At 37.9% G+C, this 22086-nt stretch overlaps 48 non-coding genes across 48 annotated transcripts; all 48 read right to left on the bottom strand.

Moving 5' to 3' along the window:
* Positions 1-90: 90 nt before the first annotated feature.
* Positions 91-163, bottom strand: Trnav-cac (transfer RNA valine (anticodon CAC)). Its single transcript has one exon. It is a non-coding gene; the product is annotated as a tRNA-Val (tRNA).
* A 70-nt stretch (positions 164-233) lies between these two features.
* On the bottom strand, positions 234-305 carry Trnap-ugg (transfer RNA proline (anticodon UGG)). Its single transcript has one exon. It is a non-coding gene; the product is annotated as a tRNA-Pro (tRNA).
* Positions 306-855: 550 nt separating this feature from the next.
* Trnap-ugg (transfer RNA proline (anticodon UGG)) lies at positions 856-927 on the bottom strand. The gene has a single exon. It is a non-coding gene; the product is annotated as a tRNA-Pro (tRNA).
* Positions 928-1476: 549 nt separating this feature from the next.
* Positions 1477-1548, bottom strand: Trnap-ugg (transfer RNA proline (anticodon UGG)). The gene has a single exon. It is a non-coding gene; the product is annotated as a tRNA-Pro (tRNA).
* A 522-nt stretch (positions 1549-2070) lies between these two features.
* Trnap-agg (transfer RNA proline (anticodon AGG)) lies at positions 2071-2142 on the bottom strand. The gene has a single exon. It is a non-coding gene; the product is annotated as a tRNA-Pro (tRNA).
* Positions 2143-2471: 329 nt separating this feature from the next.
* On the bottom strand, positions 2472-2544 carry Trnav-cac (transfer RNA valine (anticodon CAC)). Its single transcript has one exon. It is a non-coding gene; the product is annotated as a tRNA-Val (tRNA).
* Positions 2545-2614: 70 nt separating this feature from the next.
* Trnap-ugg (transfer RNA proline (anticodon UGG)) lies at positions 2615-2686 on the bottom strand. The gene has a single exon. It is a non-coding gene; the product is annotated as a tRNA-Pro (tRNA).
* A 550-nt stretch (positions 2687-3236) lies between these two features.
* On the bottom strand, positions 3237-3308 carry Trnap-ugg (transfer RNA proline (anticodon UGG)). The gene has a single exon. It is a non-coding gene; the product is annotated as a tRNA-Pro (tRNA).
* Positions 3309-3829: 521 nt separating this feature from the next.
* Trnap-agg (transfer RNA proline (anticodon AGG)) lies at positions 3830-3901 on the bottom strand. Its single transcript has one exon. It is a non-coding gene; the product is annotated as a tRNA-Pro (tRNA).
* A 329-nt stretch (positions 3902-4230) lies between these two features.
* Positions 4231-4303, bottom strand: Trnav-cac (transfer RNA valine (anticodon CAC)). The gene has a single exon. It is a non-coding gene; the product is annotated as a tRNA-Val (tRNA).
* Positions 4304-4373: 70 nt separating this feature from the next.
* On the bottom strand, positions 4374-4445 carry Trnap-ugg (transfer RNA proline (anticodon UGG)). The gene has a single exon. It is a non-coding gene; the product is annotated as a tRNA-Pro (tRNA).
* Positions 4446-4967: 522 nt separating this feature from the next.
* Trnap-agg (transfer RNA proline (anticodon AGG)) lies at positions 4968-5039 on the bottom strand. The gene has a single exon. It is a non-coding gene; the product is annotated as a tRNA-Pro (tRNA).
* Positions 5040-5368: 329 nt separating this feature from the next.
* Trnav-cac (transfer RNA valine (anticodon CAC)) lies at positions 5369-5441 on the bottom strand. Its single transcript has one exon. It is a non-coding gene; the product is annotated as a tRNA-Val (tRNA).
* A 70-nt stretch (positions 5442-5511) lies between these two features.
* Trnap-ugg (transfer RNA proline (anticodon UGG)) lies at positions 5512-5583 on the bottom strand. The gene has a single exon. It is a non-coding gene; the product is annotated as a tRNA-Pro (tRNA).
* A 522-nt stretch (positions 5584-6105) lies between these two features.
* Trnap-agg (transfer RNA proline (anticodon AGG)) lies at positions 6106-6177 on the bottom strand. Its single transcript has one exon. It is a non-coding gene; the product is annotated as a tRNA-Pro (tRNA).
* Positions 6178-6506: 329 nt separating this feature from the next.
* On the bottom strand, positions 6507-6579 carry Trnav-cac (transfer RNA valine (anticodon CAC)). The gene has a single exon. It is a non-coding gene; the product is annotated as a tRNA-Val (tRNA).
* Positions 6580-7230: 651 nt separating this feature from the next.
* Trnap-agg (transfer RNA proline (anticodon AGG)) lies at positions 7231-7302 on the bottom strand. Its single transcript has one exon. It is a non-coding gene; the product is annotated as a tRNA-Pro (tRNA).
* Positions 7303-7631: 329 nt separating this feature from the next.
* Trnav-cac (transfer RNA valine (anticodon CAC)) lies at positions 7632-7704 on the bottom strand. The gene has a single exon. It is a non-coding gene; the product is annotated as a tRNA-Val (tRNA).
* A 70-nt stretch (positions 7705-7774) lies between these two features.
* Trnap-ugg (transfer RNA proline (anticodon UGG)) lies at positions 7775-7846 on the bottom strand. Its single transcript has one exon. It is a non-coding gene; the product is annotated as a tRNA-Pro (tRNA).
* Positions 7847-8398: 552 nt separating this feature from the next.
* Positions 8399-8470, bottom strand: Trnap-ugg (transfer RNA proline (anticodon UGG)). The gene has a single exon. It is a non-coding gene; the product is annotated as a tRNA-Pro (tRNA).
* Positions 8471-8992: 522 nt separating this feature from the next.
* Positions 8993-9064, bottom strand: Trnap-agg (transfer RNA proline (anticodon AGG)). Its single transcript has one exon. It is a non-coding gene; the product is annotated as a tRNA-Pro (tRNA).
* A 329-nt stretch (positions 9065-9393) lies between these two features.
* On the bottom strand, positions 9394-9466 carry Trnav-cac (transfer RNA valine (anticodon CAC)). The gene has a single exon. It is a non-coding gene; the product is annotated as a tRNA-Val (tRNA).
* A 651-nt stretch (positions 9467-10117) lies between these two features.
* Positions 10118-10189, bottom strand: Trnap-agg (transfer RNA proline (anticodon AGG)). Its single transcript has one exon. It is a non-coding gene; the product is annotated as a tRNA-Pro (tRNA).
* A 329-nt stretch (positions 10190-10518) lies between these two features.
* Positions 10519-10591, bottom strand: Trnav-cac (transfer RNA valine (anticodon CAC)). The gene has a single exon. It is a non-coding gene; the product is annotated as a tRNA-Val (tRNA).
* Positions 10592-10661: 70 nt separating this feature from the next.
* Trnap-ugg (transfer RNA proline (anticodon UGG)) lies at positions 10662-10733 on the bottom strand. The gene has a single exon. It is a non-coding gene; the product is annotated as a tRNA-Pro (tRNA).
* A 522-nt stretch (positions 10734-11255) lies between these two features.
* On the bottom strand, positions 11256-11327 carry Trnap-agg (transfer RNA proline (anticodon AGG)). The gene has a single exon. It is a non-coding gene; the product is annotated as a tRNA-Pro (tRNA).
* Positions 11328-11656: 329 nt separating this feature from the next.
* Trnav-cac (transfer RNA valine (anticodon CAC)) lies at positions 11657-11729 on the bottom strand. Its single transcript has one exon. It is a non-coding gene; the product is annotated as a tRNA-Val (tRNA).
* Positions 11730-12380: 651 nt separating this feature from the next.
* Positions 12381-12452, bottom strand: Trnap-agg (transfer RNA proline (anticodon AGG)). Its single transcript has one exon. It is a non-coding gene; the product is annotated as a tRNA-Pro (tRNA).
* Positions 12453-12781: 329 nt separating this feature from the next.
* On the bottom strand, positions 12782-12854 carry Trnav-cac (transfer RNA valine (anticodon CAC)). Its single transcript has one exon. It is a non-coding gene; the product is annotated as a tRNA-Val (tRNA).
* Positions 12855-12924: 70 nt separating this feature from the next.
* Trnap-ugg (transfer RNA proline (anticodon UGG)) lies at positions 12925-12996 on the bottom strand. The gene has a single exon. It is a non-coding gene; the product is annotated as a tRNA-Pro (tRNA).
* A 552-nt stretch (positions 12997-13548) lies between these two features.
* Positions 13549-13620, bottom strand: Trnap-ugg (transfer RNA proline (anticodon UGG)). Its single transcript has one exon. It is a non-coding gene; the product is annotated as a tRNA-Pro (tRNA).
* A 522-nt stretch (positions 13621-14142) lies between these two features.
* Positions 14143-14214, bottom strand: Trnap-agg (transfer RNA proline (anticodon AGG)). Its single transcript has one exon. It is a non-coding gene; the product is annotated as a tRNA-Pro (tRNA).
* Positions 14215-14543: 329 nt separating this feature from the next.
* Trnav-cac (transfer RNA valine (anticodon CAC)) lies at positions 14544-14616 on the bottom strand. The gene has a single exon. It is a non-coding gene; the product is annotated as a tRNA-Val (tRNA).
* A 651-nt stretch (positions 14617-15267) lies between these two features.
* Positions 15268-15339, bottom strand: Trnap-agg (transfer RNA proline (anticodon AGG)). The gene has a single exon. It is a non-coding gene; the product is annotated as a tRNA-Pro (tRNA).
* Positions 15340-15668: 329 nt separating this feature from the next.
* Trnav-cac (transfer RNA valine (anticodon CAC)) lies at positions 15669-15741 on the bottom strand. The gene has a single exon. It is a non-coding gene; the product is annotated as a tRNA-Val (tRNA).
* Positions 15742-15811: 70 nt separating this feature from the next.
* On the bottom strand, positions 15812-15883 carry Trnap-ugg (transfer RNA proline (anticodon UGG)). Its single transcript has one exon. It is a non-coding gene; the product is annotated as a tRNA-Pro (tRNA).
* Positions 15884-16405: 522 nt separating this feature from the next.
* On the bottom strand, positions 16406-16477 carry Trnap-agg (transfer RNA proline (anticodon AGG)). The gene has a single exon. It is a non-coding gene; the product is annotated as a tRNA-Pro (tRNA).
* A 329-nt stretch (positions 16478-16806) lies between these two features.
* Positions 16807-16879, bottom strand: Trnav-cac (transfer RNA valine (anticodon CAC)). The gene has a single exon. It is a non-coding gene; the product is annotated as a tRNA-Val (tRNA).
* Positions 16880-17530: 651 nt separating this feature from the next.
* Trnap-agg (transfer RNA proline (anticodon AGG)) lies at positions 17531-17602 on the bottom strand. The gene has a single exon. It is a non-coding gene; the product is annotated as a tRNA-Pro (tRNA).
* A 329-nt stretch (positions 17603-17931) lies between these two features.
* On the bottom strand, positions 17932-18004 carry Trnav-cac (transfer RNA valine (anticodon CAC)). The gene has a single exon. It is a non-coding gene; the product is annotated as a tRNA-Val (tRNA).
* A 651-nt stretch (positions 18005-18655) lies between these two features.
* On the bottom strand, positions 18656-18727 carry Trnap-agg (transfer RNA proline (anticodon AGG)). Its single transcript has one exon. It is a non-coding gene; the product is annotated as a tRNA-Pro (tRNA).
* Positions 18728-19056: 329 nt separating this feature from the next.
* Positions 19057-19129, bottom strand: Trnav-cac (transfer RNA valine (anticodon CAC)). The gene has a single exon. It is a non-coding gene; the product is annotated as a tRNA-Val (tRNA).
* A 70-nt stretch (positions 19130-19199) lies between these two features.
* Positions 19200-19271, bottom strand: Trnap-ugg (transfer RNA proline (anticodon UGG)). The gene has a single exon. It is a non-coding gene; the product is annotated as a tRNA-Pro (tRNA).
* Positions 19272-19823: 552 nt separating this feature from the next.
* Positions 19824-19895, bottom strand: Trnap-ugg (transfer RNA proline (anticodon UGG)). The gene has a single exon. It is a non-coding gene; the product is annotated as a tRNA-Pro (tRNA).
* Positions 19896-20417: 522 nt separating this feature from the next.
* Trnap-agg (transfer RNA proline (anticodon AGG)) lies at positions 20418-20489 on the bottom strand. Its single transcript has one exon. It is a non-coding gene; the product is annotated as a tRNA-Pro (tRNA).
* A 329-nt stretch (positions 20490-20818) lies between these two features.
* On the bottom strand, positions 20819-20891 carry Trnav-cac (transfer RNA valine (anticodon CAC)). Its single transcript has one exon. It is a non-coding gene; the product is annotated as a tRNA-Val (tRNA).
* Positions 20892-21542: 651 nt separating this feature from the next.
* Trnap-agg (transfer RNA proline (anticodon AGG)) lies at positions 21543-21614 on the bottom strand. Its single transcript has one exon. It is a non-coding gene; the product is annotated as a tRNA-Pro (tRNA).
* A 329-nt stretch (positions 21615-21943) lies between these two features.
* Positions 21944-22016, bottom strand: Trnav-cac (transfer RNA valine (anticodon CAC)). Its single transcript has one exon. It is a non-coding gene; the product is annotated as a tRNA-Val (tRNA).
* Between the last annotated feature and the right edge of the window lie 70 nt (positions 22017-22086).

The raw sequence follows: 22086 nt of genomic DNA, 5'->3' as shown, positions 1-22086 counted from the left end.
GCAACATATATGCTCAACATGTGATAAGAGTAATTGATTGTCTACGAACCGTGTCACTTTGGCAGCACATAACGGAGATCAAAAATATAATGTTTCCGCTGGGGCTCGAACCCAGGACCTTCCGCGTGTGAAGCGGACGTGATTACCACTACACTACGGAAACAGCTACCCGATTCACGGGATTATAAATACTTATGGGTCCATAAACAGCGCTTTCAAACGGTAAAAAGTACGGGCTCGTCCGGGATTCGAACCCGGGACCTCTCGCACCCAAAGCGAGAATCATACCCCTAGACCAACGAGCCGCTTGATTGTACCAATGGAAATTTTTAGTGATGAACGTTTGTATACATCCAATAATATATGGACTTGAAAGACCATTTTAATACACGCGCACGACACAATCGACATCTGAACTGTATATTTTGCTAAAGTATATTAAATGCAAGATGTAAAAACACGTATAATATTCAACAGAAGAGGGAGACAGAGATATCCGAACAAAAGAATACGTAGTCGATCCCAAATATGAATAATAAATAAATGAATATATATATAGGCAGTTTCAAACTTTCGTTTGGATGAGAAATTCGAAATCACAAAAATAACTTAAATGTTACTTTTTTATCGGCCATGCAAACGTATATAACGACACTCGTGAAATTTGTGCACAGTCTAAGATTCGGCAAAGAGGCAACACCAACAAGAAAGGAGGTATCTGAATGCTGTTTTGGAGAGGTTCTTCCGAATAGAGGAATAGTTTACGTATCAATAAAATTTCGTCCGTTCGATTGTATAAAGATCACACATTCCATTTGTCTATGAAACAGAAGTATTCAGGAAAAAAAATAGTAAGGGCTCGTCCGGGATTCGAACCCGGGACCTCTCGCACCCAAAGCGAGAATCATACCCCTAGACCAACGAGCCGCTTGATTGTACCAATGGAAATTTTTAGTGATGAACGTTTGTATACATCCAATAATATATGGACTTGAAAGACCATTTTAATACACGCGCACGACACAATCGACATCTGAACTGTATATTTTGCTAAAGTATATTAAATGCAAGATGTAAAAACACGTATAATATTCAACAGAAGAGGGAGACAGAGATATCCGAACAAAAGAATACGTAGTCGATCCCAAATATGAATAATAAATAAATAAATATATATATAGGCAGTTTCAAACTTTCGTTTGGATGAGAAATTCGAAATCACAAAAATAACTTAAATGTTACTTTTTTATCGGCCATGCAAACGTATATAACGACACTCGTGAAATTTGTGCACAGTCTAAGATTCGGCAAAGAGGCAACACCAACAAGAAAGGAGGTATCTGAATGCTGTTTTGGAGAGGTTCTTCCGAATAGAGGAATAGTTTACGTATCAATAAAATTTCGTCCGTTCGATTGTATAAAGATCACACATTCCATTTGTCTATGAAACAGAAGTATTCAGGAAAAAAATAGTAAGGGCTCGTCCGGGATTCGAACCCGGGACCTCTCGCACCCAAAGCGAGAATCATACCCCTAGACCAACGAGCCGCTTAAATATTAGTGGTAGATTTAATCTATTTAACAATGTGGAAGAGAAACCGATTACAACGTAAACGTGGCAAAGCTGTACAAATTCAAAATCAATCAAGATAATAGTACAAAACATGCCAACCACTAACGGCATACTAGTGCATCAAGAACTTCCTAATATCTGTCATTACCGCGGTAAATTGAAGAACAAGATGACTACCGCGAGACCAACACATACATACATACTTACATACATATAGTATTTTAAACGCGAAATATTCGATACTTTAAACAATGGAATCAAAAATAGGATACATATGAATATACTAGAAAGATGCTATACCAACACCATTTGGCTGGAATATTGAATAACACTCTCCATTGTCAAAGTCAGCGTCGGAATATCAAATTTGCGCGTTGTATCGTATACGTTTAATATTACTTCATGAACAAAATAAAAATCGTCGCAAACATATATTATTACAAACATTCGAAGTGGTACGTGACGCCATTTTGTGGAATGTACCGTTGTCAAAAATTGGGCTCGTCCGGGATTCGAACCCGGGACCTCTCGCACCCTAAGCGAGAATCATACCCCTAGACCAACGAGCCGTTATGCTTAACCCAGATTAACTTTTGGCTTATAAAATGAAGGCTCAAGAATTCAAACAATAAACTACATGTTTGTTGTACACAACACCTATGACATGTAACATTCAATTCCAAGAAGCAAGCACGATTAAAATTTAACTGTGTTCACCTTTCTGTCGTATCAAAGTTAGTTATTTAAAAAAAAATGTACAATTCCACAAACGCTTCAATAACTCAGTCCATTTTTAATAAATAAGTTTGCAACATATATGCTCAACATGTGATAAGAGTAATTGATTGTCTACGAACCGTGTCACTTTGGCAGCACATAACGGAGATCAAAAATATAATGTTTCCGCTGGGGCTCGAACCCAGGACCTTCCGCGTGTGAAGCGGACGTGATTACCACTACACTACGGAAACAGCTACCCGATTCACGGGATTATAAATACTTATGGGTCCATAAACAGCGCTTTCAAACGGTAAAAAGTACGGGCTCGTCCGGGATTCGAACCCGGGACCTCTCGCACCCAAAGCGAGAATCATACCCCTAGACCAACGAGCCGCTTGATTGTACCAATGGAAATTTTTAGTGATGAACGTTTGTATACATCCAATAATATATGGACTTGAAAGACCATTTTAATACATGCGCACGACACAATCGACATCTGAACTGTATATTTTGCTAAAGTATATTAAATGCAAGATGTAAAAACACGTATAATATTCAACAGAAGAGGGAGACAGAGATATCCGAACAAAAGAATACGTAGTCGATCCCAAATATGAATAATAAATAAATGAATATATATATAGGCAGTTTCAAACTTTCGTTTGGATGAGAAATTCGAAATCACAAAAATAACTTAAATGTTACTTTTTTATCGGCCATGCAAACGTATATAACGACACTCGTGAAATTTGTGCACAGTCTAAGATTCGGCAAAGAGGCAACACCAACAAGAAAGGAGGTATCTGAATGCTGTTTTGGAGAGGTTCTTCCGAATAGAGGAATAGTTTACGTATCAATAAAATTTCGTCCGTTCGATTGTATAAAGATCACACATTCCATTTGTCTATGAAACAGAAGTATTCAGGAAAAAAAATAGTAAGGGCTCGTCCGGGATTCGAACCCGGGACCTCTCGCACCCAAAGCGAGAATCATACCCCTAGACCAACGAGCCGCTTAAATATTAGTGGTAGATTTAATCTATTTAACAATGTGGAAGAGAACCGATTACAACGTAAACGTGGCAAAGCTGTACAAATTCAAAATCAATCAAGATAATAGTACAAAACATGCCAACCACTAACGGCATACTAGTGCATCAAGAACTTCCTAATATCTGTCATTACCGCGGTAAATTGAAGAACAAGATGACTACCGCGAGACCAACACATACATACATACTTACATACATATAGTATTTTAAACGCGAAATATTCGATACTTTAAACAATGGAATCAAAAATAGGATACATATGAATATACTAGAAAGATGCTATACCAACACCATTTGGCTGGAATATTGAATAACACTCTCCATTGTCAAAGTCAGCGTCGGAATATCAAATTTGCGCGTTGTATCGTATACGTTTAATATTACTTCATGAACAAAATAAAAATCGTCGCAAACATATATTATTACAAACATTCGAAGTGGTACGTGACGCCATTTTGTGGAATGTACCGTTGTCAAAAATTGGGCTCGTCCGGGATTCGAACCCGGGACCTCTCGCACCCTAAGCGAGAATCATACCCCTAGACCAACGAGCCGTTATGCTTAACCCAGATTAACTTTTGGCTTATAAAATGAAGGCTCAAGAATTCAAACAATAAACTACATGTTTGTTGTACACAACACCTATGACTTGTAACATTCAATTCCAAGAAGCAAGCACGATTAAAATTTAACTGTGTTCACCTTTCTGTCGTATCAAAGTTAGTTATTTAAAAAAAAATGTACAATTCCACAAACGCTTCAATAACTCAGTACATTTTTAATAAATAAGTTTGCAACATATATGCTCAACATGTGATAAGAGTAATTGATTGTCTACGAACCGTGTCACTTTGGCAGCACATAACGGAGATCAAAAATATAATGTTTCCGCTGGGGCTCGAACCCAGGACCTTCCGCGTGTGAAGCGGACGTGATTACCACTACACTACGGAAACAGTTACCCGATTCACGGGATTATAAATACTTATGGGTCCATAAACAGCGCTTTCAAACGGTAAAAAGTACGGGCTCGTCCGGGATTCGAACCCGGGACCTCTCGCACCCAAAGCGAGAATCATACCCCTAGACCAACGAGCCGCTTAAATATTAGTAGTAGATTTAATCTATTTAACAATGTGGAAGAGAAACCGATTACAACGTAAACGTGGCAAAGCTGTACAAATTCAAAATCAATCAAGATAATAGTACAAAACATGCCAACCACTAACGGCATACTAGTGCATCAAGAACTTCCTAATATCTGTCATTACCGCGGTAAATTGAAGAACAAGATGACTACCGCGAGACCAACACATACATACATACTTACATACATATAGTATTTTAAACGCGAAATATTCGATACTTTAAACAATGGAATCAAAAATAGGATACATATGAATATACTAGAAAGATGCTATACCAACACCATTTGGCTGGAATATTGAATAACACTCTCCATTGTCAAAGTCAGCGTCGGAATATCAAATTTGCGCGTTGTATCGTATACGTTTAATATTACTTCATGAACAAAATAAAAATCGTCGCAAACATATATTATTACAAACATTCGAAGTGGTACGTGACGCCATTTTGTGGAATGTACCGTTGTCAAAAATTGGGCTCGTCCGGGATTCGAACCCGGGACCTCTCGCACCCTAAGCGAGAATCATACCCCTAGACCAACGAGCCGTTATGCTTAACCCAGATTAACTTTTGGCTTATAAAATGAAGGCTCAAGAATTCAAACAATAAACTACATGTTTGTTGTACACAACACCTATGACTTGTAACATTCAATTCCAAGAAGCAAGCACGATTAAAATTTAACTGTGTTCACCTTTCTGTCGTATCAAAGTTAGTTATTTAAAAAAAAATGTACAATTCCACAAACGCTTCAATAACTCAGTACATTTTTAATAAATAAGTTTGCAACATATATGCTCAACATGTGATAAGAGTAATTGATTGTCTACGAACCGTGTCACTTTGGCAGCACATAACGGAGATCAAAAATATAATGTTTCCGCTGGGGCTCGAACCCAGGACCTTCCGCGTGTGAAGCGGACGTGATTACCACTACACTACGGAAACAGTTACCCGATTCACGGGATTATAAATACTTATGGGTCCATAAACAGCGCTTTCAAACGGTAAAAAGTACGGGCTCGTCCGGGATTCGAACCCGGGACCTCTCGCACCCAAAGCGAGAATCATACCCCTAGACCAACGAGCCGCTTAAATATTAGTAGTAGATTTAATCTATTTAACAATGTGGAAGAGAAACCGATTACAACGTAAACGTGGCAAAGCTGTACAAATTCAAAATCAATCAAGATAATAGTACAAAACATGCCAACCACTAACGGCATACTAGTGCATCAAGAACTTCCTAATATCTGTCATTACCGCGGTAAATTGAAGAACAAGATGACTACCGCGAGACCAACACATACATACATACTTACATACATATAGTATTTTAAACGCGAAATATTCGATACTTTAAACAATGGAATCAAAAATAGGATACATATGAATATACTAGAAAGATGCTATACCAACACCATTTGGCTGGAATATTGAATAACACTCTCCATTGTCAAAGTCAGCGTCGGAATATCAAATTTGCGCGTTGTATCGTATACGTTTAATATTACTTCATGAACAAAATAAAAATCGTCGCAAACATATATTATTACAAACATTCGAAGTGGTACGTGACGCCATTTTGTGGAATGTACCGTTGTCAAAAATTGGGCTCGTCCGGGATTCGAACCCGGGACCTCTCGCACCCTAAGCGAGAATCATACCCCTAGACCAACGAGCCGTTATGCTTAACCCAGATTAACTTTTGGCTTATAAAATGAAGGCTCAAGAATTCAAACAATAAACTACATGTTTGTTGTACACAACACCTATGACTTGTAACATTCAATTCCAAGAAGCAAGCACGATTAAAATTTAACTGTGTTCACCTTTCTGTCGTATCAAAGTTAGTTATTTAAAAAAAAATGTACAATTCCACAAACGCTTCAATAACTCAGTACATTTTTAATAAATAAGTTTGCAACATATATGCTCAACATGTGATAAGAGTAATTGATTGTCTACGAACCGTGTCACTTTGGCAGCACATAACGGAGATCAAAAATATAATGTTTCCGCTGGGGCTCGAACCCAGGACCTTCCGCGTGTGAAGCGGACGTGATTACCACTACACTACGGAAACAGTTACCCGATTCACGGGATTATAAATACTTATGGGTCCATAAACAGCGTTTTCAAACGGTAAAAAGTACGGGCTCGTCCGGGATCTCTCGCACCCAAAGCGAGAATCATACCCCTAGACCAACGAGCCGCTTAAATATTAGTAGTAGATTTAATCTATTTAACAATGTGGAAGAGAAACCGATTACAACGTAAACGTGGCAAAGCTGTACAAATTCAAAATCAATCAAGATAATAGTACAAAACATGCCAACCACTAACGGCATACTAGTGCATCAAGAACTTCCTAATATCTGTCATTACCGCGGTAAATTGAAGAACAAGATGACTACCGCGAGACCAACACATACATACATACTTACATACATATAGTATTTTAAACGCGAAATATTCGATACTTTAAACAATGGAATCAAAAATAGGATACATATGAATATACTAGAAAGATGCTATACCAACACCATTTGGCTGGAATATTGAATAACACTCTCCATTGTCAAAGTCAGCGTCGGAATATCAAATTTGCGCGTTGTATCGTATACGTTTAATATTACTTCATGAACAAAATAAAAATCGTCGCAAACATATATTATTACAAACATTCGAAGTGGTACGTGACGCCATTTTGTGGAATGTACCGTTGTCAAAAATTGGGCTCGTCCGGGATTCGAACCCGGGACCTCTCGCACCCTAAGCGAGAATCATACCCCTAGACCAACGAGCCGTTATGCTTAACCCAGATTAACTTTTGGCTTATAAAATGAAGGCTCAAGAATTCAAACAATAAACTACATGTTTGTTGTACACAACACCTATGACTTGTAACATTCAATTCCAAGAAGCAAGCACGATTAAAATTTAACTGTGTTCACCTTTCTGTCGTATCAAAGTTAGTTATTTAAAAAAAAATGTACAATTCCACAAACGCTTCAATAACTCAGTCCATTTTTAATAAATAAGTTTGCAACATATATGCTCAACATGTGATAAGAGTAATTGATTGTCTACGAACCGTGTCACTTTGGCAGCACATAACGGAGATCAAAAATATAATGTTTCCGCTGGGGCTCGAACCCAGGACCTTCCGCGTGTGAAGCGGACGTGATTACCACTACACTACGGAAACAGTTACCCGATTCACGGGATTATAAATACTTATGGGTCCATAAACAGCGCTTTCAAACGGTAAAAAGTACGGGCTCGTCCGGGATTCGAACCCGGGACCTCTCGCACCCAAAGCGAGAATCATACCCCTAGACCAACGAGCCGCTTGATTGTACCAATGGAAATTTTTAGTGATGAACGTTTGTATACATCCAATAATATATGGACTTGAAAGACCATTTTAATACACGCGCACGACACAATCGACATCTGAACTGTATATTTTGCTAAAGTATATTAAATGCAAGATGTAAAAACACGTATAATATTCAACAGAAGAGGGAGACAGAGATATCCGAACAAAAGAATACGTAGTCGATCCCAAATATGAATAATAAATAAATAAATATATATATATAGGCAGTTTCAAACTTTCGTTTGGATGAGAAATTCGAAATCACAAAAATAACTTAAATGTTACTTTTTTATCGGCCATGCAAACGTATATAACGACACTCGTGAAATTTGTGCACAGTCTAAGATTCGGCAAAGAGGCAACACCAACAAGAAAGGAGGTATCTGAATGCTGTTTTGGAGAGGTTCTTCCGAATAGAGGAATAGTTTACGTATCAATAAAATTTCGTCCGTTCGATTGTATAAAGATCACACATTCCATTTGTCTATGAAACAGAAGTATTCAGGAAAAAAAATAGTAAGGGCTCGTCCGGGATTCGAACCCGGGACCTCTCGCACCCAAAGCGAGAATCATACCCCTAGACCAACGAGCCGCTTAAATATTAGTAGTAGATTTAATCTATTTAACAATGTGGAAGAGAAACCGATTACAACGTAAACGTGGCAAAGCTGTACAAATTCAAAATCAATCAAGATAATAGTACAAAACATGCCAACCACTAACGGCATACTAGTGCATCAAGAACTTCCTAATATCTGTCACTACCGCGGTAAATTGAAGAACAAGATGACTACCGCGAGACCAACACATACATACATACTTACATACATATAGTATTTTAAACGCGAAATATTCGATACTTTAAACAATGGAATCAAAAATAGGATACATATGAATATACTAGAAAGATGCTATACCAACACCATTTGGCTGGAATATTGAATAACACTCTCCATTGTCAAAGTCAGCGTCGGAATATCAAATTTGCGCGTTGTATCGTATACGTTTAATATTACTTCATGAACAAAATAAAAATCGTCGCAAACATATATTATTACAAACATTCGAAGTGGTACGTGACGCCATTTTGTGGAATGTACCGTTGTCAAAAATTGGGCTCGTCCGGGATTCGAACCCGGGACCTCTCGCACCCTAAGCGAGAATCATACCCCTAGACCAACGAGCCGTTATGCTTAACCCAGATTAACTTTTGGCTTATAAAATGAAGGCTCAAGAATTCAAACAATAAACTACATGTTTGTTGTACACAACACCTATGACTTGTAACATTCAATTCCAAGAAGCAAGCACGATTAAAATTTAACTGTGTTCACCTTTCTGTCGTATCAAAGTTAGTTATTTAAAAAAAAATGTACCATTCCACAAACGCTTCAATAACTCAGTACATTTTTAATAAATAAGTTTGCAACATATATGCTCAACATGTGATAAGAGTAATTGATTGTCTACGAACCGTGTCACTTTGGCAGCACATAACGGAGATCAAAAATATAATGTTTCCGCTGGGGCTCGAACCCAGGACCTTCCGCGTGTGAAGCGGACGTGATTACCACTACACTACGGAAACAGTTACCCGATTCACGGGATTATAAATACTTATGGGTCCATAAACAGCGTTTTCAAACGGTAAAAAGTACGGGCTCGTCCGGGATCTCTCGCACCCAAAGCGAGAATCATACCCCTAGACCAACGAGCCGCTTAAATATTAGTAGTAGATTTAATCTATTTAACAATGTGGAAGAGAAACCGATTACAACGTAAACGTGGCAAAGCTGTACAAATTCAAAATCAATCAAGATAATAGTACAAAACATGCCAACCACTAACGGCATACTAGTGCATCAAGAACTTCCTAATATCTGTCATTACCGCGGTAAATTGAAGAACAAGATGACTACCGCGAGACCAACACATACATACATACTTACATACATATAGTATTTTAAACGCGAAATATTCGATACTTTAAACAATGGAATCAAAAATAGGATACATATGAATATACTAGAAAGATGCTATACCAACACCATTTGGCTGGAATATTGAATAACACTCTCCATTGTCAAAGTCAGCGTCGGAATATCAAATTTGCGCGTTGTATCGTATACGTTTAATATTACTTCATGAACAAAATAAAAATCGTCGCAAACATATATTATTACAAACATTCGAAGTGGTACGTGACGCCATTTTGTGGAATGTACCGTTGTCAAAAATTGGGCTCGTCCGGGATTCGAACCCGGGACCTCTCGCACCCTAAGCGAGAATCATACCCCTAGACCAACGAGCCGTTATGCTTAACCCAGATTAACTTTTGGCTTATAAAATGAAGGCTCAAGAATTCAAACAATAAACTACATGTTTGTTGTACACAACACCTATGACTTGTAACATTCAATTCCAAGAAGCAAGCACGATTAAAATTTAACTGTGTTCACCTTTCTGTCGTATCAAAGTTAGTTATTTAAAAAAAAATGTACAATTCCACAAACGCTTCAATAACTCAGTCCATTTTTAATAAATAAGTTTGCAACATATATGCTCAACATGTGATAAGAGTAATTGATTGTCTACGAACCGTGTCACTTTGGCAGCACATAACGGAGATCAAAAATATAATGTTTCCGCTGGGGCTCGAACCCAGGACCTTCCGCGTGTGAAGCGGACGTGATTACCACTACACTACGGAAACAGTTACCCGATTCACGGGATTATAAATACTTATGGGTCCATAAACAGCGCTTTCAAACGGTAAAAAGTACGGGCTCGTCCGGGATTCGAACCCGGGACCTCTCGCACCCAAAGCGAGAATCATACCCCTAGACCAACGAGCCGCTTAAATATTAGTAGTAGATTTAATCTATTTAACAATGTGGAAGAGAAACCGATTACAACGTAAACGTGGCAAAGCTGTACAAATTCAAAATCAATCAAGATAATAGTACAAAACATGCCAACCACTAACGGCATACTAGTGCATCAAGAACTTCCTAATATCTGTCATTACCGCGGTAAATTGAAGAACAAGATGACTACCGCGAGACCAACACATACATACATACTTACATACATATAGTATTTTAAACGCGAAATATTCGATACTTTAAACAATGGAATCAAAAATAGGATACATATGAATATACTAGAAAGATGCTATACCAACACCATTTGGCTGGAATATTGAATAACACTCTCCATTGTCAAAGTCAGCGTCGGAATATCAAATTTGCGCGTTGTATCGTATACGTTTAATATTACTTCATGAACAAAATAAAAATCGTCGCAAACATATATTATTACAAACATTCGAAGTGGTACGTGACGCCATTTTGTGGAATGTACCGTTGTCAAAAATTGGGCTCGTCCGGGATTCGAACCCGGGACCTCTCGCACCCTAAGCGAGAATCATACCCCTAGACCAACGAGCCGTTATGCTTAACCCAGATTAACTTTTGGCTTATAAAATGAAGGCTCAAGAATTCAAACAATAAACTACATGTTTGTTGTACACAACACCTATGACTTGTAACATTCAATTCCAAGAAGCAAGCACGATTAAAATTTAACTGTGTTCACCTTTCTGTCGTATCAAAGTTAGTTATTTAAAAAAAAATGTACAATTCCACAAACGCTTCAATAACTCAGTACATTTTTAATAAATAAGTTTGCAACATATATGCTCAACATGTGATAAGAGTAATTGATTGTCTACGAACCGTGTCACTTTGGCAGCACATAACGGAGATCAAAAATATAATGTTTCCGCTGGGGCTCGAACCCAGGACCTTCCGCGTGTGAAGCGGACGTGATTACCACTACACTACGGAAACAGTTACCCGATTCACGGGATTATAAATACTTATGGGTCCATAAACAGCGTTTTCAAACGGTAAAAAGTACGGGCTCGTCCGGGATCTCTCGCACCCAAAGCGAGAATCATACCCCTAGACCAACGAGCCGCTTAAATATTAGTAGTAGATTTAATCTATTTAACAATGTGGAAGAGAAACCGATTACAACGTAAACGTGGCAAAGCTGTACAAATTCAAAATCAATCAAGATAATAGTACAAAACATGCCAACCACTAACGGCATACTAGTGCATCAAGAACTTCCTAATATCTGTCATTACCGCGGTAAATTGAAGAACAAGATGACTACCGCGAGACCAACACATACATACATACTTACATACATATAGTATTTTAAACGCGAAATATTCGATACTTTAAACAATGGAATCAAAAATAGGATACATATGAATATACTAGAAAGATGCTATACCAACACCATTTGGCTGGAATATTGAATAACACTCTCCATTGTCAAAGTCAGCGTCGGAATATCAAATTTGCGCGTTGTATCGTATACGTTTAATATTACTTCATGAACAAAATAAAAATCGTCGCAAACATATATTATTACAAACATTCGAAGTGGTACGTGACGCCATTTTGTGGAATGTACCGTTGTCAAAAATTGGGCTCGTCCGGGATTCGAACCCGGGACCTCTCGCACCCTAAGCGAGAATCATACCCCTAGACCAACGAGCCGTTATGCTTAACCCAGATTAACTTTTGGCTTATAAAATGAAGGCTCAAGAATTCAAACAATAAACTACATGTTTGTTGTACACAACACCTATGACTTGTAACATTCAATTCCAAGAAGCAAGCACGATTAAAATTTAACTGTGTTCACCTTTCTGTCGTATCAAAGTTAGTTATTTAAAAAAAAATGTACAATTCCACAAACGCTTCAATAACTCAGTCCATTTTTAATAAATAAGTTTGCAACATATATGCTCAACATGTGATAAGAGTAATTGATTGTCTACGAACCGTGTCACTTTGGCAGCACATAACGGAGATCAAAAATATAATGTTTCCGCTGGGGCTCGAACCCAGGACCTTCCGCGTGTGAAGCGGACGTGATTACCACTACACTACGGAAACAGTTACCCGATTCACGGGATTATAAATACTTATGGGTCCATAAACAGCGCTTTCAAACGGTAAAAAGTACGGGCTCGTCCGGGATTCGAACCCGGGACCTCTCGCACCCAAAGCGAGAATCATACCCCTAGACCAACGAGCCGCTTGATTGTACCAATGGAAATTTTTAGTGATGAACGTTTGTATACATCCAATAATATATGGACTTGAAAGACCATTTTAATACACGCGCACGACACAATCGACATCTGAACTGTATATTTTGCTAAAGTATATTAAATGCAAGATGTAAAAACACGTATAATATTCAACAGAAGAGGGAGACAGAGATATCCGAACAAAAGAATACGTAGTCGATCCCAAATATGAATAATAAATAAATAAATATATATATATAGGCAGTTTCAAACTTTCGTTTGGATGAGAAATTCGAAATCACAAAAATAACTTAAATGTTACTTTTTTATCGGCCATGCAAACGTATATAACGACACTCGTGAAATTTGTGCACAGTCTAAGATTCGGCAAAGAGGCAACACCAACAAGAAAGGAGGTATCTGAATGCTGTTTTGGAGAGGTTCTTCCGAATAGAGGAATAGTTTACGTATCAATAAAATTTCGTCCGTTCGATTGTATAAAGATCACACATTCCATTTGTCTATGAAACAGAAGTATTCAGGAAAAAAAATAGTAAGGGCTCGTCCGGGATTCGAACCCGGGACCTCTCGCACCCAAAGCGAGAATCATACCCCTAGACCAACGAGCCGCTTAAATATTAGTAGTAGATTTAATCTATTTAACAATGTGGAAGAGAAACCGATTACAACGTAAACGTGGCAAAGCTGTACAAATTCAAAATCAATCAAGATAATAGTACAAAACATGCCAACCACTAACGGCATACTAGTGCATCAAGAACTTCCTAATATCTGTCACTACCGCGGTAAATTGAAGAACAAGATGACTACCGCGAGACCAACACATACATACATACTTACATACATATAGTATTTTAAACGCGAAATATTCGATACTTTAAACAATGGAATCAAAAATAGGATACATATGAATATACTAGAAAGATGCTATACCAACACCATTTGGCTGGAATATTGAATAACACTCTCCATTGTCAAAGTCAGCGTCGGAATATCAAATTTGCGCGTTGTATCGTATACGTTTAATATTACTTCATGAACAAAATAAAAATCGTCGCAAACATATATTATTACAAACATTCGAAGTGGTACGTGACGCCATTTTGTGGAATGTACCGTTGTCAAAAATTGGGCTCGTCCGGGATTCGAACCCGGGACCTCTCGCACCCTAAGCGAGAATCATACCCCTAGACCAACGAGCCGTTATGCTTAACCCAGATTAACTTTTGGCTTATAAAATGAAGGCTCAAGAATTCAAACAATAAACTACATGTTTGTTGTACACAACACCTATGACTTGTAACATTCAATTCCAAGAAGCAAGCACGATTAAAATTTAACTGTGTTCACCTTTCTGTCGTATCAAAGTTAGTTATTTAAAAAAAAATGTACCATTCCACAAACGCTTCAATAACTCAGTACATTTTTAATAAATAAGTTTGCAACATATATGCTCAACATGTGATAAGAGTAATTGATTGTCTACGAACCGTGTCACTTTGGCAGCACATAACGGAGATCAAAAATATAATGTTTCCGCTGGGGCTCGAACCCAGGACCTTCCGCGTGTGAAGCGGACGTGATTACCACTACACTACGGAAACAGTTACCCGATTCACGGGATTATAAATACTTATGGGTCCATAAACAGCGTTTTCAAACGGTAAAAAGTACGGGCTCGTCCGGGATCTCTCGCACCCAAAGCGAGAATCATACCCCTAGACCAACGAGCCGCTTAAATATTAGTAGTAGATTTAATCTATTTAACAATGTGGAAGAGAAACCGATTACAACGTAAACGTGGCAAAGCTGTACAAATTCAAAATCAATCAAGATAATAGTACAAAACATGCCAACCACTAACGGCATACTAGTGCATCAAGAACTTCCTAATATCTGTCATTACCGCGGTAAATTGAAGAACAAGATGACTACCGCGAGACCAACACATACATACATACTTACATACATATAGTATTTTAAACGCGAAATATTCGATACTTTAAACAATGGAATCAAAAATAGGATACATATGAATATACTAGAAAGATGCTATACCAACACCATTTGGCTGGAATATTGAATAACACTCTCCATTGTCAAAGTCAGCGTCGGAATATCAAATTTGCGCGTTGTATCGTATACGTTTAATATTACTTCATGAACAAAATAAAAATCGTCGCAAACATATATTATTACAAACATTCGAAGTGGTACGTGACGCCATTTTGTGGAATGTACCGTTGTCAAAAATTGGGCTCGTCCGGGATTCGAACCCGGGACCTCTCGCACCCTAAGCGAGAATCATACCCCTAGACCAACGAGCCGTTATGCTTAACCCAGATTAACTTTTGGCTTATAAAATGAAGGCTCAAGAATTCAAACAATAAACTACATGTTTGTTGTACACAACACCTATGACTTGTAACATTCAATTCCAAGAAGCAAGCACGATTAAAATTTAACTGTGTTCACCTTTCTGTCGTATCAAAGTTAGTTATTTAAAAAAAAATGTACAATTCCACAAACGCTTCAATAACTCAGTCCATTTTTAATAAATAAGTTTGCAACATATATGCTCAACATGTGATAAGAGTAATTGATTGTCTACGAACCGTGTCACTTTGGCAGCACATAACGGAGATCAAAAATATAATGTTTCCGCTGGGGCTCGAACCCAGGACCTTCCGCGTGTGAAGCGGACGTGATTACCACTACACTACGGAAACAGTTACCCGATTCACGGGATTATAAATACTTATGGGTCCATAAACAGCGCTTTCAAACGGTAAAAAGTACGGGCTCGTCCGGGATTCGAACCCGGGACCTCTCGCACCCAAAGCGAGAATCATACCCCTAGACCAACGAGCCGCTTAAATATTAGTAGTAGATTTAATCTATTTAACAATGTGGAAGAGAAACCGATTACAACGTAAACGTGGCAAAGCTGTACAAATTCAAAATCAATCAAGATAATAGTACAAAACATGCCAACCACTAACGGCATACTAGTGCATCAAGAACTTCCTAATATCTGTCATTACCGCGGTAAATTGAAGAACAAGATGACTACCGCGAGACCAACACATACATACATACTTACATACATATAGTATTTTAAACGCGAAATATTCGATACTTTAAACAATGGAATCAAAAATAGGATACATATGAATATACTAGAAAGATGCTATACCAACACCATTTGGCTGGAATATTGAATAACACTCTCCATTGTCAAAGTCAGCGTCGGAATATCAAATTTGCGCGTTGTATCGTATACGTTTAATATTACTTCATGAACAAAATAAAAATCGTCGCAAACATATATTATTACAAACATTCGAAGTGGTACGTGACGCCATTTTGTGGAATGTACCGTTGTCAAAAATTGGGCTCGTCCGGGATTCGAACCCGGGACCTCTCGCACCCTAAGCGAGAATCATACCCCTAGACCAACGAGCCGTTATGCTTAACCCAGATTAACTTTTGGCTTATAAAATGAAGGCTCAAGAATTCAAACAATAAACTACATGTTTGTTGTACACAACACCTATGACTTGTAACATTCAATTCCAAGAAGCAAGCACGATTAAAATTTAACTGTGTTCACCTTTCTGTCGTATCAAAGTTAGTTATTTAAAAAAAAATGTACAATTCCACAAACGCTTCAATAACTCAGTACATTTTTAATAAATAAGTTTGCAACATATATGCTCAACATGTGATAAGAGTAATTGATTGTCTACGAACCGTGTCACTTTGGCAGCACATAACGGAGATCAAAAATATAATGTTTCCGCTGGGGCTCGAACCCAGGACCTTCCGCGTGTGAAGCGGACGTGATTACCACTACACTACGGAAACAGTTACCCGATTCACGGGATTATAAATACTTATGGGTCCATAAACAGCGTTTTCAAACGGTAAAAAGTACGGGCTCGTCCGGGATCTCTCGCACCCAAAGCGAGAATCATACCCCTAGACCAACGAGCCGCTTAAATATTAGTAGTAGATTTAATCTATTTAACAATGTGGAAGAGAAACCGATTACAACGTAAACGTGGCAAAGCTGTACAAATTCAAAATCAATCAAGATAATAGTACAAAACATGCCAACCACTAACGGCATACTAGTGCATCAAGAACTTCCTAATATCTGTCATTACCGCGGTAAATTGAAGAACAAGATGACTACCGCGAGACCAACACATACATACATACTTACATACATATAGTATTTTAAACGCGAAATATTCGATACTTTAAACAATGGAATCAAAAATAGGATACATATGAATATACTAGAAAGATGCTATACCAACACCATTTGGCTGGAATATTGAATAACACTCTCCATTGTCAAAGTCAGCGTCGGAATATCAAATTTGCGCGTTGTATCGTATACGTTTAATATTACTTCATGAACAAAATAAAAATCGTCGCAAACATATATTATTACAAACATTCGAAGTGGTACGTGACGCCATTTTGTGGAATGTACCGTTGTCAAAAATTGGGCTCGTCCGGGATTCGAACCCGGGACCTCTCGCACCCTAAGCGAGAATCATACCCCTAGACCAACGAGCCGTTATGCTTAACCCAGATTAACTTTTGGCTTATAAAATGAAGGCTCAAGAATTCAAACAATAAACTACATGTTTGTTGTACACAACACCTATGACTTGTAACATTCAATTCCAAGAAGCAAGCACGATTAAAATTTAACTGTGTTCACCTTTCTGTCGTATCAAAGTTAGTTATTTAAAAAAAAATGTACAATTCCACAAACGCTTCAATAACTCAGTACATTTTTAATAAATAAGTTTGCAACATATATGCTCAACATGTGATAAGAGTAATTGATTGTCTACGAACCGTGTCACTTTGGCAGCACATAACGGAGATCAAAAATATAATGTTTCCGCTGGGGCTCGAACCCAGGACCTTCCGCGTGTGAAGCGGACGTGATTACCACTACACTACGGAAACAGTTACCCGATTCACGGGATTATAAATACTTATGGGTCCATAAACAGCGTTTTCAAACGGTAAAAAGTACGGGCTCGTCCGGGATCTCTCGCACCCAAAGCGAGAATCATACCCCTAGACCAACGAGCCGCTTAAATATTAGTAGTAGATTTAATCTATTTAACAATGTGGAAGAGAAACCGATTACAACGTAAACGTGGCAAAGCTGTACAAATTCAAAATCAATCAAGATAATAGTACAAAACATGCCAACCACTAACGGCATACTAGTGCATCAAGAACTTCCTAATATCTGTCATTACCGCGGTAAATTGAAGAACAAGATGACTACCGCGAGACCAACACATACATACATACTTACATACATATAGTATTTTAAACGCGAAATATTCGATACTTTAAACAATGGAATCAAAAATAGGATACATATGAATATACTAGAAAGATGCTATACCAACACCATTTGGCTGGAATATTGAATAACACTCTCCATTGTCAAAGTCAGCGTCGGAATATCAAATTTGCGCGTTGTATCGTATACGTTTAATATTACTTCATGAACAAAATAAAAATCGTCGCAAACATATATTATTACAAACATTCGAAGTGGTACGTGACGCCATTTTGTGGAATGTACCGTTGTCAAAAATTGGGCTCGTCCGGGATTCGAACCCGGGACCTCTCGCACCCTAAGCGAGAATCATACCCCTAGACCAACGAGCCGTTATGCTTAACCCAGATTAACTTTTGGCTTATAAAATGAAGGCTCAAGAATTCAAACAATAAACTACATGTTTGTTGTACACAACACCTATGACTTGTAACATTCAATTCCAAGAAGCAAGCACGATTAAAATTTAACTGTGTTCACCTTTCTGTCGTATCAAAGTTAGTTATTTAAAAAAAAATGTACAATTCCACAAACGCTTCAATAACTCAGTCCATTTTTAATAAATAAGTTTGCAACATATATGCTCAACATGTGATAAGAGTAATTGATTGTCTACGAACCGTGTCACTTTGGCAGCACATAACGGAGATCAAAAATATAATGTTTCCGCTGGGGCTCGAACCCAGGACCTTCCGCGTGTGAAGCGGACGTGATTACCACTACACTACGGAAACAGTTACCCGATTCACGGGATTATAAATACTTATGGGTCCATAAACAGCGCTTTCAAACGGTAAAAAGTACGGGCTCGTCCGGGATTCGAACCCGGGACCTCTCGCACCCAAAGCGAGAATCATACCCCTAGACCAACGAGCCGCTTGATTGTACCAATGGAAATTTTTAGTGATGAACGTTTGTATACATCCAATAATATATGGACTTGAAAGACCATTTTAATACACGCGCACGACACAATCGACATCTGAACTGTATATTTTGCTAAAGTATATTAAATGCAAGATGTAAAAACACGTATAATATTCAACAGAAGAGGGAGACAGAGATATCCGAACAAAAGAATACGTAGTCGATCCCAAATATGAATAATAAATAAATAAATATATATATATAGGCAGTTTCAAACTTTCGTTTGGATGAGAAATTCGAAATCACAAAAATAACTTAAATGTTACTTTTTTATCGGCCATGCAAACGTATATAACGACACTCGTGAAATTTGTGCACAGTCTAAGATTCGGCAAAGAGGCAACACCAACAAGAAAGGAGGTATCTGAATGCTGTTTTGGAGAGGTTCTTCCGAATAGAGGAATAGTTTACGTATCAATAAAATTTCGTCCGTTCGATTGTATAAAGATCACACATTCCATTTGTCTATGAAACAGAAGTATTCAGGAAAAAAAATAGTAAGGGCTCGTCCGGGATTCGAACCCGGGACCTCTCGCACCCAAAGCGAGAATCATACCCCTAGACCAACGAGCCGCTTAAATATTAGTAGTAGATTTAATCTATTTAACAATGTGGAAGAGAAACCGATTACAACGTAAACGTGGCAAAGCTGTACAAATTCAAAATCAATCAAGATAATAGTACAAAACATGCCAACCACTAACGGCATACTAGTGCATCAAGAACTTCCTAATATCTGTCACTACCGCGGTAAATTGAAGAACAAGATGACTACCGCGAGACCAACACATACATACATACTTACATACATATAGTATTTTAAACGCGAAATATTCGATACTTTAAACAATGGAATCAAAAATAGGATACATATGAATATACTAGAAAGATGCTATACCAACACCATTTGGCTGGAATATTGAATAACACTCTCCATTGTCAAAGTCAGCGTCGGAATATCAAATTTGCGCGTTGTATCGTATACGTTTAATATTACTTCATGAACAAAATAAAAATCGTCGCAAACATATATTATTACAAACATTCGAAGTGGTACGTGACGCCATTTTGTGGAATGTACCGTTGTCAAAAATTGGGCTCGTCCGGGATTCGAACCCGGGACCTCTCGCACCCTAAGCGAGAATCATACCCCTAGACCAACGAGCCGTTATGCTTAACCCAGATTAACTTTTGGCTTATAAAATGAAGGCTCAAGAATTCAAACAATAAACTACATGTTTGTTGTACACAACACCTATGACTTGTAACATTCAATTCCAAGAAGCAAGCACGATTAAAATTTAACTGTGTTCACCTTTCTGTCGTATCAAAGTTAGTTATTTAAAAAAAAATGTACCATTCCACAAACGCTTCAATAACTCAGTACATTTTTAATAAATAAGTTTGCAACATATATGCTCAACATGTGATAAGAGTAATTGATTGTCTACGAACCGTGTCACTTTGGCAGCACATAACGGAGATCAAAAATATAATGTTTCCGCTGGGGCTCGAACCCAGGACCTTCCGCGTGTGAAGCGGACGTGATTACCACTACACTACGGAAACAGTTACCCGATTCACGGGATTATAAATACTTATGGGTCCATAAACAGCGTTTTCAAACGGTAAAAAGTACGGGCTCGTCCGGGATCTCTCGCACCCAAAGCGAGAATCATACCCCTAGACCAACGAGCCGCTTAAATATTAGTAGTAGATTTAATCTATTTAACAATGTGGAAGAGAAACCGATTACAACGTAAACGTGGCAAAGCTGTACAAATTCAAAATCAATCAAGATAATAGTACAAAACATGCCAACCACTAACGGCATACTAGTGCATCAAGAACTTCCTAATATCTGTCATTACCGCGGTAAATTGAAGAACAAGATGACTACCGCGAGACCAACACATACATACATACTTACATACATATAGTATTTTAAACGCGAAATATTCGATACTTTAAACAATGGAATCAAAAATAGGATACATATGAATATACTAGAAAGATGCTATACCAACACCATTTGGCTGGAATATTGAATAACACTCTCCATTGTCAAAGTCAGCGTCGGAATATCAAATTTGCGCGTTGTATCGTATACGTTTAATATTACTTCATGAACAAAATAAAAATCGTCGCAAACATATATTATTACAAACATTCGAAGTGGTACGTGACGCCATTTTGTGGAATGTACCGTTGTCAAAAATTGGGCTCGTCCGGGATTCGAACCCGGGACCTCTCGCACCCTAAGCGAGAATCATACCCCTAGACCAACGAGCCGTTATGCTTAACCCAGATTAACTTTTGGCTTATAAAATGAAGGCTCAAGAATTCAAACAATAAACTACATGTTTGTTGTACACAACACCTATGACTTGTAACATTCAATTCCAAGAAGCAAGCACGATTAAAATTTAACTGTGTTCACCTTTCTGTCGTATCAAAGTTAGTTATTTAAAAAAAAATGTACAATTCCACAAACGCTTCAATAACTCAGTCCATTTTTAATAAATAAGTTTGCAACATATATGCTCAACATGTGATAAGAGTAATTGATTGTCTACGAACCGTGTCACTTTGGCAGCACATAACGGAGATCAAAAATATAATGTTTCCGCTGGGGCTCGAACCCAGGACCTTCCGCGTGTGAAGCGGACGTGATTACCACTACACTACGGAAACAGTTACCCGATTCACGGGATTATAAATACTTATGGGTCCATAAACAGCGTTTTCAAACGGTAAAAAGTAC

Source organism: Perna viridis, chromosome 1 (assembly GCF_037379345.1).
Source record: "Perna viridis isolate PV_CMFRI_1.1 ecotype Kerala chromosome 1, ASM3737934v1, whole genome shotgun sequence".
Taxonomy (NCBI): Eukaryota; Metazoa; Mollusca; class Bivalvia; order Mytilida; family Mytilidae; genus Perna; species Perna viridis.
Note: the sequence above shows the minus strand (reverse complement) of the source record. Positions and strands in the feature narration are given on the sequence as shown.